The sequence below is a fragment of the Cucurbita maxima genome, unplaced genomic scaffold (assembly GCF_002738345.1).
Source record: "Cucurbita maxima cultivar Rimu unplaced genomic scaffold, Cmax_1.0 Cma_Scf00037, whole genome shotgun sequence".
In the NCBI taxonomy this organism is placed as follows: Eukaryota; Viridiplantae; Streptophyta; class Magnoliopsida; order Cucurbitales; family Cucurbitaceae; genus Cucurbita; species Cucurbita maxima.
Window position 1 is genome coordinate 2,084,308 of NW_019272053.1, and position 18,691 is coordinate 2,102,998.

Here is an 18,691-nt window from a genome sequence, read left to right on the forward strand (position 1 = left end):
ATATACTAACCTATACTATTAAATTATTATGCGAAAGTATCCTATGCATGTGTCACAAACTCGTGGTTGTGAAGCTTCCGTTAGTCTTATAGGGGCGCCTTGCCATTATGTGAAAAATATAGTAGCGAGGCTTAAGTGTTTTAAGAATACTCAGTAAACGACCCCCTATCGAGGTTATGATGCAAGAACATGCGACCTATCATTACAGTCTATTTTCCTATTATACTATCCTAACGGGTTGATTGGATGTGTACCATATACTATAAACATGGCCCCATACGTGCGAGTATGGACCCACAATTATGTGCGCTCATGCATTTGGGGATACCCCTATTCCATCAGAGGGTACGGACGCATACATCTAATGACAGGACAACGATCGTTATGTTTTGCATAGCGCTGCCATGACGGTTACTAGTTCTAATGGGTATCTGGCCTATGGAACTCCTAGAGTATGCTCGCCCGACAAAGAAAGTTGCCAAGCAGTGTGAGAATTGACTAGTCAGCGTACAGGCTGTGTGTAGAGTATATGGTACATGTCCAAATTACCCGTTAGGACAGTACTGTATGTAAATAGATTGAAAGGATAGGTCCCATCATTGCATTCGTATGTTCTTGCATTTAACCCCAATAGTGGGGTCACTTACTAAGTATTTTTTTAAATACTCAAGAATACTCAAGTCATGTGCTACTACATTTTCCAAGTTAAGGCAACGTATTCCTGTATAGCTGACGACGACATCGCAACTCGAGACCATGACACATGCATAGGATAGTGGTATTTATTTTTTTAGACTTAGGCTAGAATAGGATATTTACCAAAGATTTAACAAACATATAATCTAACAAATATATCTCTATCCAATCTTTACCAATTATCTCCCATATATATCTCTATCCTATCTTTATGAAATATCTTCCAAATACATCTCTCAAATCTCTCCCTATCCCAACAACTTTAGTAAATATCTTCCAAATATATGTGTAGCAAATCTCTCCATATCCCAACAAGTCCACTCATGATGTTTGATGGAATTTAAATGAATCTTCTACATATTCAATGTTTATGGTTCGTATACATCAGCGAAATTAAATAGAAAATTTCGAGTCGTTATATAGGAAAACTTCCTGGATTTGATTTGTGGTCAAGCTAGAGTTTTGAGAATTTTGGAACTTTTCTCTTGCAACACAAACCTAAAGTAGTCGTCTTCTCTTTCCTTATTCAATCACTAAAAGTTCCTAAATCGAACTTCCTACTTTATATATCCTTTATATATAAATTATATATCCTATCCAAACTAATTAGTTTGAAGATATAATATAAGTTTTAAAATTTTGAAAATATAATTTCATTAGAATGGAATCTTTTAACCTCAAAAAAAGATAACCAACATTTTTATTCATAAAATTATTTATTGAAATTGAATGAAAGTTATAGGGCATCATTTCCAATGATACATTAACTTGAATATATTGAGAGATCCAAAATATAAGTAAATACCTTCCTCTCGACCAGCCCAAATGCAATTATTATCATCACATTGATCATTAAACCAATACCCTTTTACTGGCCAAAAAACATCTCCATTAACTTGTCCATATTTGCTACTAAAATGGCACGAAAACAACGTAGAAGTCCAAAAATTTTCTTTAAAACTCCAGTTGTAATTATCTACAGTGCGGAGTACGTGCTCTCCCAGATCGTCATTTGCTGACTTGCAATGAACAATTAAAGTTGAAGCAGTCATCCCATTTAAAATAGTCACTTTCCATCGAGAGAACGGTAATTGTAACTTAGATTCTGCAAAACAAAACTTCATTGTATTGTTCGATGCCAAGGTAATCAACACGATTAAACAGAATATGCTTAGAGACTTCATTATCTTCTCCAAGATTGTTCACACTTTTTTACAAACTTAATTGGATTCTATCTCTTATATATATACATAAATATAGCCAAAATGAGTGGTACGTGGTTATATTTAAACACAATTAGTTAAAAGTGTTGTGTATATTTTTGTTATTACAACATATATTCCATAACAGGGTGGGATGGTCACCTAAACTTTCTTAATTTTCTTAACTGATTTTTTATTTTATTAATTCCTTTTAAGTAAAGTTAAAAGCTTGATCATTCATTATTTAGAATCATGTTCACTTTTTAAATGAAAAAGAAATTAAGAAAATAATGATAAAAGATGGTTAAATATTTTAAAATAAAGTTTATGGCATCGAATATTATGTCACTACTAAAATTATATTTTATTTAAATACATTATAACAAAAATATTATTATAGTCATTATATAGATTTATTGGTAAAAATTTTAAAAATATGTTTATGTACTTTAAACTAGAAATTTTAAAAATTACCTAAAGAAAAGTTTTGTTTTAGATATTACTTGCCGCTTCTAAATCTTGTACAACATTCAAGTTCTCCTTGGTGCATGGGTTGATAGAACCGAAATCTCATGAGTCCAGTCTGAGCTTGGATTTGGGCGAATCAGCCTGTGTAAGTTTGACTCCAATTGGATTCATCTTTTATTACATTACTAATTTTAGTTTCTTTTTTATATATATTATATATATTTTACATTTCTCATACCTCAATATCTTATACTATTTTTAAACTATTCATACACTCCATACTATTTTTAAATACATATATTATAACATGAATGAGTTTCTTTTTAAATTTTAATAATATAGTTATATTGAATATGATTTATACATGCATTTTTAGGATATTTTAAAACAAAAGTATATAATGTTCGATATACATAGAATATACATATATTTGAAAGTATATAATGCTCCGTGTTCATCTTCCCTCTCTTCAAAAGGATTCGTCCTCGAATCACGAAAATTATCACCTACATCAAAAGGAGTCAAGTCATTAACATTGTAAATAGAACATACTGAAATTTCTCCGAGAAGATCAATTTTATAGGCATTGTTATTAATTCTTTTAAGAACAAGAACTTGACAAGGGTCATCCCCTTTGATGTAACTTGGTCTTTCTTTGAGATGTAAATCGCTCTTTGTGAAAATGTATCCAAAGTCAGTCATCGTTGAAAAATAATTTTCTTTCATTCTTTGTTAATTCCTGAAGCAACCCTTCACCTCTTTGTGCAATACTTTGATCAAATTTGTCTTACTTTTCCTGCTTCACTCACAAAAAAAATATTAGAAATAATAGGAAACAAATCAAGAAGCGTAAGTGGAATAAATTCATAAACAACTTCAAAAAGAAAAAACAATGAGTGGTACTATGAATTGCTCTCTCTACAAATGCAAACTTTGTCTCAAAACTTAATATTCTTAGAAATAATAACTATCCTATGTGTCTGAGGATGACATGTAGTTGAAAACAACAACTTGGTACCCAACTTACCCTACAATACATTCCAAAAGTGACTTAAAAGTTTAACATCCGTATCTCTAACAATTATTCTTGGGTTTCCATGTAATCTTACTACTTCCCTAAAGAATAAGCTAGCAACATGCTTTGCATAATCCCTAAACAATTATTCTTGACTACAAAACTTGTGAACATCGTACTTCATCTTCGATCAAAAGAAGTGTTCATGCAACATATTATAAGTTTTATTAATCCCAAAATGTCTCATTAAGCCACCACCAAATTAGACTAGCTCCAAAGATAAACTAACAACCCTTGCTAAACCTATCAAGTAAGTGACTCTATTATTTGCTTGGTTGGATGAATTGTATTGCATATTATAACGCATACGTGTTTCCCTTGAGCATGTCATAATTATGATTGTTATGCTATCCAATGTCGTGTTATGCCATGTTTATAAGCTAGACTATAGTGTGACTATACTATGTATAATAATATGTTATTATGATGATAATCTATAATGTGTTAGGACGTGTATATGAAAGATTTGATAAGAATTATGTCTGCATAATTACGTTATAATGGAATTGGAGGTTTGACTTGCATTATAAATTTATGTCGTTATTTTAAGGCATGGAGACCTCATGAATTTTTGCATCATATATGCATCGTGATACTTTTCTATTATGATTAATACAAATGTGTACTTTACGACTTACGACAATTATGTTCGTCCCAATGTTACGTAGGCCCTTTCCCTTCATGGTGTCTGAAAGCACATTAGCGAGTGCTAGTCCATTGAGACAGACCTAGGCAATACATGAGCCCTCAGGTGGGTCCTCGTGCTCGTGGTTCGGTCGTATGTAGAAAAGTACTATACATCCAACCTTGCCGGAACTGGAAAGCTACCTAAGGCAATGCCATTAGAACCTATCATGTCACATGTGTTTGTATTTCTAGACACCAAATGTACAGTTACTTACTACGTATTTCTTAAACTACTTAAACCACGTAATACTCTTATTTTTCAGGTAAAGGTTAGGCACAAAGGTACGGATGGTGACGCCGTGACGAAAGCCATGGAACTAGAGGTAGGGTAGACACAATTTATGTCTATTTAGTAGTCCTTAGTAAGTTCACGTGAATGTTTTTATTTTTCAATATTTTATCTAAACTTCACATGATTTATTTTTCGCATTATTGTTTTAAAGATTTTATTAGGAACGTGGGAGCCCACGACACCTTTTATGAAATATTTTATATGAATATTTTGCGTACACATTAATCATGTCATCTATGTAGTAACAACTTTATGTGAGTGATCATGTTTAGGTCGAGTTTCCATAGAATAGGTGCCAAAAATTTCTAAAATTCTTCTGGTTGGACATAATTTCCCATTAAAATTAGGTTAATATCGAAATCAAGAAAATACAGACAAATAAAGGTCAAACAAATGGAAAAAGAAGTATCACTCGTTGGTTAATATCCCATTAAAATTAGGTTAATATCGAAATCAAGAAACTACATACGCGCAGAGGCGGTCGCATGCGTAAAGGTGGTATGAATCTCAAATTGGGTCAGGCACATAGGGTGCGGGTCACGATTTGAGTTGGACACAGACAATCGAGTCTGAAATTTGTAACTTGTGTGTCGTCAATGCCTTCAAATAATTTTTTTTAAGATTACAATTAGTTTTTTTATTTTTTCTATTTCTTTGAAGTCTCATCTTCTCTCCTACAAAATTTTAAGAAACTAAGATGGTAAAGTTTTAAGCCTACTTTCAAAAAAAAAAAAAAAAACATAATTATTAATCAATTAAAGAAAGAAAGACAGTGGGACTCGAACCCACAAGTAAGACACCTTATCCATTAGGCTCGGGCGCTTTTCATTATATGTGCAATTGTATGCAAATTGAATTTTCAATTGCTTATTATAAGATTTGTCCCAAACGTGGAGCCTATTGACTAGAGGATACCCACCTGATATGTAAATCAAATAGGCCAAAGAATGATTAACTGTCAAAACCATGGTAAATTAAAATTCCATCAATTTTGTTACAAATGTCTTTAATTGGGTTAGAAAAAATAAATACCAAATTGAATGGCATGTTCTAAGAAATTAGATAATGAATCTTTCATAAAAAGAAGTTGAAAATGGATCTTAAGTGGTCATATTTTTCTTAAAAAGACTAAAAACAAAAAAGAAAAGAAAGGAGAAATTAAGAAAACAGTTAAAGTATTTCTCTACTAGGGAACTAAAAATAAATACCAACATCTCATGTTTTATGAAAAATTAAAAAAAAAATAGAATTTGATCCTAAAAAGGCTTGAAGTGTTTCAAGAGACACAGTCTAAACATGTATCAAGGGCTTAATGAATTCTTTGCGACACAATCTAAAACCTACGTCTAAGGCTTCATATGCTTCATATGTTTCAAGTGACGCTGCCTAGAAACCTATGCTCAAGCCTTCTACATTCCAAACGATATAATTTGAATGCTTATACTCAAGGCTTCATATATTCCAAGTGGCGTACTTTGAAACTTGCATTGAAGACTTCTTACACTCCAAGCAATGTAGTTTGAGTCATGGTTTACCATGAGAAAAATAGGGTTTCTTTTGTTTTGGAGTCTTAGAACCTTGGTTCTTTGTTCTTAGCATTCTTAGCATTCTTTTGTTTTGGATTTGTTTTCGTGTGTGATAAGCTTACTTAATACATGTTATTAAGGTGGTCTCCTAATTACTTAAAAGTCAAGGTCTAAAGAGGAACTCATTCTAATTTAGGGAAGCATCCGAATTACTTATTAAGCATAAGAGAGTAACCACTTTGCTTAAAGGCTCATTCTAAAGTTTATCCATAAATAGTAACCTAATTGCTTAATAAAGTGCTATTTTTGAGCTCTTCTTGGGTTAGGGTAGTCACAGAGTTGCTTAAACTCCAAGGACTATCCTAATGGTCTACATGAGATAGTATCCTCTTTGCTTAACAAAAAATCAAGTGGCATTTCCATAATACCCATATGTTTCAAAAATATATTTTTTAATTAAAAAAAATTGTTATCAAACATGGTTATATTTTTATTATAAACAATAAGAACTCGTTACCAAACATGTCGATAATTGCTCTCATTTACAACAATAATATAAAATGTTGAAACGTCCTTGTTCATCAACTTCAAATTTAATGGACTATTGCATTACACTTTAGAACACGTGTTACTGCCAATGACAAATGGTTAACAATAACTCCCATTGGTGGTTTTTTGAAAATAACTAAAATACTACTAAAAATAAATAAAAACATTTGTTAATATGCTGGTTACCTATCTCAATACAACGATAACATGTTTCTTTCATTTCCATGGGAGTAATTGAGATTAAACCTAATTTTACCGGTATAAAAGGGGAACAAACTAAACTCAAATATTCAAATATTTACAAAATTAATTCCTAATTTTACCGGTATAAAAGGGGAACAAACTAAACTCAAATATTCAAATATTTACAAAATTAATTTATTTTCAACCCTCCTAATAAACTCAGTTTAGTTTGACCCATAAATTCTCCTACTAAACAAACAATTTGTCCTATTATGTTATGGGTCAAAATATTGTTTAGATACATTTTGACCATTTATAGATAAGGTATGAACTACCCTAAGCATAATTTAGTAGATAGGGTATGAATTAAGATCACAAAGTTTGATGGTTCAATTTCTTACTTGTAAAATGTTGAACTTAAAAAAATGAAAATTTAGAGATCTATTTGACATTGACTTAGGTTTACGGACCAAATAGATATAAAGTTGAAAGTTTGTTGGGGACTAAACGCATAATTTAGATAAATTTAAATGTCAAATAAGCTTTTAATCTTACATGATCTTATATGCTATTTATATGGTATGTTTTTATACCTCCAATAAAAAATATTATTAAATTTATTATGATTTTATATTTTTTAATAGAAATTATATTAAGAAAGGTAAATAGAGGAGTTATTTTAGTGTTACTTAAACCCCGAGCAATTTGATCGATCAAGGGCCTTAACTCACGGTTCTTTGTGTTTTCCTTTCATATACCCTTAATTCATACTTGCTATCAGATTCATACAAATATCCAAGTTATTGCTACAAGTATTTCTTTAGAAAAGTCCAAGATGGCTACTTACCTTATCTTGATGTTCGGGACCTCTGTTTTCGAGCTTTCGAATTCGAATTACCTCAAATTTTCTTCCACATTTTCCTTATTGTGTGCAATTTCTGGAACCATAAATTTTTTCATAAGAATCGGTCTCTGGAATGAAGAGCTAGGGATTGATTTAAAATGTTTCTTCCCTGCATTGCTTCATGAAAATAAAGTTGGTGTTACAAGGAAGAGCTAGGGATTGATTTCATACCTTCTCGTGGATCGTAGTCTAAGATGGATGCCTCCAAAGTTCGTCTCAAATCTATTTTCTTGTGATTCATTATTGGGTAGCCGATTCTAGGAGTTTTCAAGGCCCGACTGTTTCATAGAACCTCTTCTTTATCGTTTCCTCAAGCTAAAAGAATTTGTTTGGAGGAACGTCTTTTTGCATGATACTTTAATTTTGAAAAATAGTCCTATGTCTACAACTCGTCTAAAAACGTGAATTTTCCTTTTCTTAGGTAGTTCATCCTACAACGTTTTAACTCTAGATTCCTACATCAAAGTTACTCAACTGGATTCTCTTAATCTAAGAAATTTTGGATCGTAGATAGGAATTCAACATTTACCCCCAAATTCTACAAGAAACAGATTTTCTTCCACTGGGCACATTCCTGATGTTATTTTTCTTCACGATCTTCTATGAAAATACTTCTTGGAGGTGCAAAAACTTATTAGAATTTGTCTTGGTCGACGAACTTGTGTGTACGCCTAGATTTAATTTTCAAGCTTACTTTGAAGTTATTCAATGGCGGATCGGATTGGGGGAATGGTTTTTTACGCATTTTCAATACTCGATTCCTTCATAAATCTTGTTTGCAACCTTGTTTAGAAGCGATAGGAACAAGTTTAAAGGGGAATAAGGGAGAATTGCTCTCCAATTTGGAAGAAACCTGAGAGTAGGAGACCCAAAATCTAATCCCTTATTGCTTGTGATTGAGAGATCGATTCAACTTGATTCTTGTTCCATACTATTGCCTCAACTTCAGACTATATAGGAAAAACGTACACGAATGCTTAAATCTCCATCATTGTCTCGATTTAGAGATTAATTTTCTAGATAATCCATCAGACATCCTCTTCGATCAACTAGCTATTGACTTCCAATTTTAATACTGACTCATTGATGTGGTGATCTGTGAACATTCTAGACTTTGTCCAATTTTGAAGGGATACAAGGCTGGTTTTTGAGACTCAATAGATTGTGTGTAAAAGGTGATAGTGAAAGTTGTGATTGTGGAAAGAAGGGCATTTTCATAATTATCCATATTTTAAGGGTTACTTTGGTAATGTCTAATTTTCTTAATATTTTATTATTATTTTTCTCCAAAAAAATATAAATTTTTCTAAATAATTTTCATCCTCGGCGGTCATTTTTCCTTTCTTGAGCATATTAAAATTCATTCTAGATTGAAAAAAAATGTCATTAAAATGTCATTTTTTGTCTTTTTCCTTCGCCTCTTCTTTTCCAATCATTTTTCAAATGTCTTAAATCCTTAAATTAATTTTTAGAGTATAGAAATTTCTTGCTTAAGACCGTTGTCCTTACATAAATGCATTAAATTATGCTACACACACCATGTTAACATGTTTATATCAAGATTATGAAATACTGTTAAACAAAATATGTTATTCATGAAAGCTATCTTATGAAAGAACAAAGTTATGACCTGCATCATACGTATATGCCATGATTTATGTCAAGTTGTTTTGTGGCGTGAGGGTACACTAGTTGAAGGCTAGGTCAAATGATACGTATATGAACTCGCTTTGGAGTCCATGTAAACATGCAAGGGTTGTATGTAGAGCAGTAATTCGCATCCAATTTAAGCCTGAACTTGAAAGTGAGACCAAGGGCATGATGATAAATAAAGGACAGGTCTCAATCATGATTAGATATAATTGCATTTCCTAATCCCAAGAGTGAGTTTACTTACTAAATATATCATAAAATACTCAAATCATGTTCTACACTTATTTTTCTAGGAAAGGTAAGGTACCCTTGTACGGATGACGACGTGCTGTGAAGTTCATGGAATCGAATCTAGGGTAATTGTATTCTTCTTTAAATTGTAACACTTAGGTTAGGTATTATTTCGTTGGTTTAAAGTTGATATTATTTTGTTTCCGCTATTTCAACCATGATTACTTTTAATATAAATTATTTTTATGAACTTTTGAATCCATGTCCATAACTAGAAACTTAGCAAACCCTCAAATGTCTTAGCACATAGACCATACGTTCCACCTCAGGTAGCATAATTGAAAAAGTTGAAGAATCTAATCTTGAAGACTCTAATCATGATCAACCAAACAACATGGCCAATGCAATAAACCATGATCAACCAAAGGGTTACTTAAAATCAAGTGCTAACTTTGAGCTCTTTTTGAGTTAGGGTAGTATCTTAGTCGCTTAAAATCAATGACTTTCCTAAAGAGAACAATACAAAGTTCAGGTTCTAAATAGCTAAATACACTCACCATGGGGCTCAAACACACAACTACAAGATTAAGAGCCTTGCACTATACCAATTGAGCTAAACAAGCTTGTTAAGTGAAATTAACCAATTAATATTAAACATGGCACATAAAATTGTTCCTTCTATTGTGGTGGTGTTTGTTTTTTAAAATGCGCAAAAATTTAATGTAATAATTTGTTTTAGGGTACATTTCTTGTGTTTGTCCAGATATGTTATTCGAAACCAAAAAAAATCAAGTCGTGACCTTTATATATCATAAGTAATTTTTATGGCTTTATAGCTTACCTTTTTTCCATGTTTTCTAACTCATGATTAGTTCCACTAGGTCCAAAGTATCTTTTAAAATAAATAAAAAAAATTGGAAGAGATTGAGAAAACGAACATTAAAGGAACACAAAAGCGTCCCATATTTCCTTCTATTTAGCAAAAACATTTAAATTAAAGCAAGTCATGAATGATAGATATATCGCTGTGCACGAGCTCCAACGGCTCACCGACATTGTAGGATGCGTGAGACGAAAATAAAGTAAAACCAGCCAACCTCAAGATGGAAGTAGACATCATGCTGGGTCAACTTGTAAGGCATGCCCTCACATCCCTTGCCAAGATCTTTGTATTTTCGTTCTTTGCTTTTTCTTTTACTTGAACCTCAGATATGTGTGTTGGTAGGTTGATGTTCTAACCAATTAAGCTACTCAACTTAACTTTTGATAAAGTTGGCTCCTCTGCAATGATATACCACTAGTGGATTAAACCAGATTCTGATACCATTTGTTGACTTCTGACAATCGAGAGGAAATCGTTGACGGAGTAAAAAACGGCGAAGGAAATTTGTTGGAAGAAAAAAAATAATGGAAAAATAACAGAGAGAGAAAGTATGCCCTAAAGACCCGATGGATTGTTATTTTCATTTAGTTGACATATTTAGATAACCATCCTATCCAAAAATTAGATGTGGTGGCACAAATCTTGAGCCCAAATGACCCTAGGCTCTTCCATTCTTCGTGGAGCGTTAATTTAGATATCCAAAAACCAAAAAAATAACCAACTAAATTTAAGGAAATGTGTGAATGTATAAATAAGGTAAAACCATAGCTTTTATCTAACACACTCCTACTTCTCCTTCGATCATCATCTTGAATTCTTGAAACTTTGAGAACATGTCAGACTTTTCTTTCATAAAGAAAGTTCACACATATCTTGAGTAGTTGTCAATAAACATCACCATATACCGCATTCCACTGATCGATGCTTGTTTGACTGGACCGAACAAATGAGAGTGGATTAACTCTAATGGTTTCTTTGCTTTGAAACTTGACTCTTTGTATGATAATTGATGAGCTTTACCATATTGACATCCAGCACAAACAACGTCTGTTTTGGCTTCAAGTTGAGGTAGACCTTTGAGCTTGGATTTCTCCATAATCAACTTAAACTTATGGTAGACTTTTACATCTTCTGGCCCAAATAAGACGTAGTTTCCTGATGTTGTTAGTTGTCGCACTGACAACAAATTCTTCTTTATACTCGGTACATGATAAACATTATGTAGTGGCACTATATTAGATTTATTGCCAGGCATGATTGTCCTATTGCCGATTTGAGCAATTGACAATTGTGCGTTATTTGCTGTGCGTACCATATGGCTTCCTTTGTACTCTTTCTTGCCTTACAATTTACTCTGATCGCCAGTCATATGGTTTGAGCATCCTAAATCAACGATCCAGTCATTCTCATAATTTTTATGGTCTCCCATCGTCCCCATTAGTGCTAGCTCATCTTCTTCTATGGCATATAGTACCTCTGTATCCCATTCCTCCTCCATCTCCATGTTGGAGGATGCCATATTGCTTTCGACAAATTCTTTCTTGGACCAACAATCTTTAGACATGTGCCCCTTCTTCCCGCGATTATAGCAATTACTTTAAAATATCTTTCCTTAAGAACTCCTGTTGTCATTCTTCTAAGCTCTCTCAGGTTGTGTAGTTCCTTGATGACTTCTTCTTTTGTCACCATTCTTGTATCCACGTTTGGTAGATGACTTAGTATTGCCCCGACTTTCACTCGTGTAGAGTGCTTCTTCTTCACCCTTTAATGTGATGTCTCCCATTTGTTTAGCCATGACTTCAAGGCTGGCTAACAAATTTTTAAACTCTACAAGGGATGGTTGAGTGGGTCATCCTTGCATAGCAATAATGAAGCTTCTATATTCTGGGCGCAACCCGTGGATAATTATCCTCTTCATTCGATCTTTTCCAATTGAAGACTTCGGTTCTAGTTTAGTAATCTCTTAGCAGGTCATCTTGACTTTGTGGAAGTATTGAGCAATCGTCATGTCACGTTGTGAAATTGACAGTAGCTCGTTCTGTAGAAGTTGTAGCCTCGTATCGTTCTTCTTGGAGAACAACATCACGAACGTGTCCCATGGTTCTTTCGGTGTCTTGTCATCCCAAATATGTTCTAACATCTCTTCTTCGATTGTGGTCTTCAAGGCAAACATTGCTTTCCCTCCTTTGATTCTCCATTTGCGCAAGGTGTCGTTAGAATCCTCTACTGGCGGCATAGTTTCACTCCCGCCAACGATCTCCAAAAGATCCTGTCCTTGTAAATAGGACATCATGCATGATGCCCACGTATTGTATTAGTTGTTGTTGAGTTTCTTGGTTCCTCCGACGATTTGGTAGTCACCTATCGTATTGACAATACCTTAGTAATACCAAACAAATCTTTTCGACACAAGACTTGCAGAGTCATTGACTACTCACAACACAAAGAAACTCACTCACTAATAATCTCAAGAAGTCATTTCAGATGTAGAAGATCAGATAGAGCTGCAGCCACATAACATACTAAGAATTTCAAGAGATTAGACAACCTATACTAACCTCGCTCTGATACCATACCCTACGCAATCTAGACCTAACAAATCTAAATTTTTTTCCTATAATATCGAGATCTCTTTCTTAAAATATCTAGTATCTTTTCTAAAATCTCTACTAAAATAAATATACAATGGGCTTGTACAATTGTTGGGCTTGACTCTATTGGCCTAGTGATGATATTTTAACACCGCACACCATTTACCCGTAATCAACGTCAAATACATGTTGATCAACACGAAGAAGACAAGTTGATGCAACTACTCATGGGGCTCAATGAGTCTTATAAAACGGTGAGATCTAACATATTAATGATGACTCCATAAACTAATGTGAGGCAAACCTATTCATTAATTGTACAAGAAGAGATGCAGCGTCAGGTAACTTCTTAACCTACTAAGAATTTCTCGATTGCATCAGTAGTGCAGAAGAAAACAACATATTCAAAATTTACCAAGAACAAATCATGTGAACACTACAATAAAAGTGGTCATACAATTGATGAGTGTCGAAATCTTAAGTTTCACTGTAAATTTTGTAGAAGGAGACATACAGAAGATCGATGTTGACAGAAAAATAATTATGGAAGGACAGTGCAAGTCAATCAATGCAACAATCCTGGATATCGATCATCAGCAAATATGATCGATGTTTCTCAGTTGAATATAGAAGAACAGTCACCTAATTTCATTCCAAATTTTTCTTTTGAGCAATTACAATAGTTAGCACAAACCTTATGTGCACTCAATTATCGTCCTTCTAGTAATAATGACAATAACATCAATGTTGCAGATTTGTTTCCAGTATCTGCATTATCTATTAACTCTACAAGTTCTAATCCATGGAGTCTCGATAGTGTTGCTATGGATAATATAGTATTCAAAGCTTCTGTTATGACTGAACCAAAGGCTGCCACCATATCTACAATAAATTTGCCTAATGAAGGGACAGTACATGTGTCACATACGGGCAATGTTTTCTTTAATCCTCACCTTAAATTAAACAATGTTTTTTGTGTGCCTTCATTCAATTTAACCTAATGTCCATCAACAAACTAACCAATGACTTGAAATGTTATGCCACTTTCTATCCTGATTCTTGTGTTATGCAGAACTAGGCTAAGGGGAGGATGATTGGCTCGGGTAAACATTTGTTTAGAAACTCTTCTTTAACAACGTTGTATGTAGTAACAATGTTATTGTTAAACGAAGGGTCGCCTAGGTATGCACAAGTGAGGTTGCATGCGCAAATGCGATGCGAATATCAATTTCGGTCAAACGCATAGGGTGCGGATCACGATATGAGGCGGACACAGGATGTCGAGTTTGATCTTCTTAACTTGTGTCTCTCCTAGATGTCTGACACTCTACCCTTCTCTTTTCGTGATCATCACCCTACAGCCTAACGCATGCTTGTCATCTATGCCTTAGAATATTTTTTTTCATAACTTTTTCTATCAAATTTTATTCAACTCAGTTGGTTCACTAAAGTTACAGTGTTTTGAAAACTCCAAAAAAAAAAACATATGTTTAGGAATCTGACTTATATGAATATATTAAAATCACATAACTAATTACCAACAAAAACATATATCTAAAGAAAAATAATTGAAACTAAATACATTACCTTCTAATTTTAGTTCGACAAAATCTCTAACGAATTCTTGGGAAGGAACATAGCCAATTTCCAACTCTAAGCCTCTAAGCCACTTGTTGGAGTAGATATATATATATATATATATATATATATATATTTTTTTTCTTTCTTCTGTCTTCCTCTCTCTCAAAGCCTTAACTATTTCATTTTTCATTTTTACTTTTTTTTAGTTATATAACCCTTATTTAACAAACTTTTCCTTTTTTTTTCACGGGTAGGTTTAGGGAGATTTTCTATGAACTTTTTCTTTTCTATCACAATCTCAAATTTAGATTTTAAGTTATTAAATAACATCCAACAAATTACGGATTAAAGGAAAAAGACAGAAAATTTATGTAGGAATCCAGCCGCTCCTGTGTTACACATAATTTTAGGGATGCCATAATTTCAAAAAATTCATCGAAAGACCATACTTAAAAAAAAAAACAAAAAAACAAAAAAATCGGTATAAAAAAACAGTCGAATAGATGTGGATCAAGATAAAATGGCAACTTATGCACTCTCACATTCCTCAACACATGGGCTGAGTACAGAAGCTCCTACCTTGAACTGTGACACGCATTAATTCGTCAATAGGACTTTGAGGATATCCACCATGCTTATATAATACTAATTTTTAGAAGAGAATTTTGTTAAGCTCATTCTTGGTATTAAAAAGGCGTTGAAAAGGTTGTGATGCCTTTCTGTTATGGTTATAGGAACATTAGTTTTGGGCTATACTAGATAAGGTATACCAAGAGAAAAGCCTATTTGACAATGTTTCCTATGCAAGTTACCAAATTCTCAAACTCTAGCTTGACCACAAATCAAATACAGTAAGTTGTTCGTAGATCCTTTGTGATTTACTAGTGCATTCAATTTGCATTGGGTTAGGGTGGACTTTTTAACCAGTTTCATGTCATGATTTTGACTCACACAATTTACTAGAATTGGGGTAGGTAGTTGAAAGAGAAGAAGTATTACAAATTTCTTGATTTTGTATGGGAAAATAGGCAAATTTGTATATGGAATTCATCTACAAAGATAGACATTAATGATGAACCAAATTAAGTAGACACTTACCAACGATACAATTACAAACAATAATGACGAAAGGAAAACAATCTTTCTTTCTTTTTAATTATTAAAAATATAGAGAACGAAACAATTTTAATTGAAAACATTCCTTTAATGAATTCTCTCGGAACATTCCTATAGTAAATGGACTATACAAAATTGTGATCAGTCAAATATTGCAAAGCCCCGATATCTATTACCAGTCAGAATTGGACTGTAACAAAATTTCGATCTATACCAGCACCAATCTTATTGGGGAGGAAGATTAAAATTAGAGATTGATCGAGAAGGAAAGATATGAACGCGTGTGAGTAGGAAAGAGAAAATATCAATCCTAGTTCTATCATCAGCTATGGGTTGGAATCTTAAGATAAATTCTCGGAATGTTTCTAGAGTGGAATTTTTCTTTGCTTTCTTTAATGATAAGGAGAGAGAAAAAAAAATTTGGATCAAAAGAAAATGTCATTTTGGATATTTTAAAATGAGATTTTGAGAATGTATGGACAGAAAGGTCAATTAGTGAACCTTTAGTTAAGTTGAGAGAATTTGATTTGGAGAACAATGTAAAACCGAAATTAGTAAAACTATTGTTTAGTAGATTCAAAAAAAAAAAAAAAAGTTAGAAACTATTGAGACTGAGTAAGTTTGCCAACATTACTGTACCCATGAACATTTATTTCAATGAAGCATTTGAGTTAGATGAATTATGTTGCCCATGAGAAGGCTTAATATGGCATGATAATGTTATGTACGAAATTTGGTGACCATTAGGTTATGATAACGGGCTAAACCAAGTATAGGTGTAAAATGATTAAAATGCCCCTATAATTAATTATGTACCACTAGTTTATGACCAAAGTGACCTCAAAAAGACATCAAATTTGATGAGTAGCCTTGTGTCATGGTGTAAACTAATTACACAAAGTTACAAGACTATTGGAATATGTTGAAGAATTAAACCAAGATTTAGGATAGTAAATGACCAAAAGACCCTTATGAAAATTCTATGACGTTTTCAAGATCCTAGAAGGATAAGTATGAAAGATTTTAAGAAATTATAAAAATTTTGGAGTATGAATTAAGATTTCAAATACATAACTATCTGTCAAGACGCGTTATAAGAAATCAAAGATTTTATGAGTACCAAGTGATAGGCTTACGAAAGTTTTATGCATGCAAATAAATGTTTACTCATATGGACGAGAGTATACTTGTTAAGAATTTTTTCTTTAGTTGTACTTCAAGACTTAATAAAGAACCCTTAGAATAAAGACTCAAGTTATTCCAAGATAAAATACTTTTGGGACGAAAGTTTAGTGGTATATTATGTACTAGCCCAAAAGAAATAAATAAAATCATAAGTAATGAAATAAATAAATAAATAAACAAATGAAAATAATTTATAAACAATAGTTAAATAATAATAATAATAAATAAATAAATAAACAAAAGAAAACAAACAACATTTCCCTTACCCAGTAACATTTATTGAAAAAAAAAAACAGAAATACAATTGTAGAAAAACAACAATGGCCATGTTTACTTGAGAAAAAAAAAAAAAAAAAAGAATGATCTTTAAGCATATGAGATTTAGGAAGATTTATCTGAAGATAGATCTAATTAAATTTTAATTTCTTTTTTAGAAATCACAGGTAGATCTTCATTAAATTATTAAAATGGTTTAGCTTTGAGTTAAAAAGTAAATGACAATAATTTATACTACTTAGTAATATTAGGTTAAATTTATATGAGTAGCAAAATGAATAAATTTAAAATATATTGGCCAAGAAAATTTGTGAACGGAAAACACTGAGATAAGGAAAGACTTGGAAACATGGATCCCATGGATCCACTAGAAATTTAGAATACACGAGAACAAAATTAGAAGGAAACAGAATAAATACAGATAAAAAAAGAAGATTTAGGAATTAAAAACTGGAATTTGGAATTACTTTTTTTTATACACTTTTTTTATACAACCGTAACCATGTAAAATAAGATTTTTAATAAAAATATAATTATAGATGAAATGTAACCCCATTACGATTATGTATGATACGTAGTCTAAAAAATGAGAAATGACATGTTAAGCATGAAAGATGATGGCGGTGTTATATTCATTAATTATAAAAGTAGAAATATTTGGGACCTCATGCATTATGTGTGCTCATGCATTTAGGGGATACCCCTATTCCATCAGAGGGTACGGACGCGTACATCCAATGGCAGGACAACAATCGTTATGTTTTGCATAGCTCTACCGTGATGGTTACTAGTTCTAACGGGTGTCCGGCCTAAGGAACTCCTAGAGTATGCTCGCCCGACAAGGAAAGTTGCCCAGCAGTGTGCGAACTGACTAGTCAGCGTACGGGCTGTGTGTAGAGTATATGGTACATGTCCAAATTACCTGTTAGGACAGTACTATAGGTAAATAGATTGAAAGGATAGGTCCCGTCATTGTATTCGCATGTTCTTGCATTTAACCCCAATTGTGGGGTCATTTTCTGAGTATTTTTTTAAATACTCAAGAATACTCGAGCCAAGTGCTACTACATTTTTCAGGTTAAGGCAAGGTGTGAATGTTTGATTAATCCACCACACCTAAATGGTGTGAAAGTTATCTTATTTATAATCAAATGAATTACAAGGATATGGAAATAGTAATAAATGGAAATAACAATAAATGGAAAGATACCTATGATAATAAGGCAAATATCTAATATTTGCCTTCTAATAAAATATCAAATATAATATATATGGTAAACTATAATTTATTACTAAATATCCTTAACACCCCACCGCAAGCTAAGCGTCGGATTTAAACGAACGTGAAGCTTGAATCTGAAAAATTTAAAGAGGTTGAGAAACACTTTTCATGAAGATGATAACAACTCGGTTCTTGGCCATCAAAAATTGCAGAGGGATCGCCGCTCAGCTACGATGCTGCCTTTGCTTCGGCGAGAATATGTCTAACCCATGAAGAGGGATTGTCACTTAGCGACGATGCTGCCTTGGCTCTGGTGAGAATATTTCTAACCCCAAGAAGTAGAAGGGGAAACCTAGAGCAAGGGAAAAAGA

General features: G+C 32.8%; 1 long non-coding RNA gene across 3 annotated transcripts; it reads left to right on the forward strand.

Annotated features, from left to right (window-relative positions):
* Window positions 1-3,532: 3,532 nt before the first annotated feature.
* Window positions 3,533-4,841, forward strand: LOC111468608. Of its 3 annotated transcripts, none has more exons than XR_002714778.1 (3): window positions 3,533-3,691; window positions 4,110-4,451; window positions 4,768-4,841. It is a non-coding gene; the product is annotated as an uncharacterized LOC111468608 (long non-coding RNA). The 3 variants fall into 3 exon arrangements; XR_002714779.1 differs by lacking the exon at window positions 4,768-4,841 and adding an exon at window positions 4,572-4,673; XR_002714780.1 differs by lacking the exon at window positions 4,768-4,841 and having other exon boundaries at window positions 4,110-4,306; window positions 4,392-4,495.
* The last annotated feature ends 13,850 nt before the right edge of the window (window positions 4,842-18,691 follow it).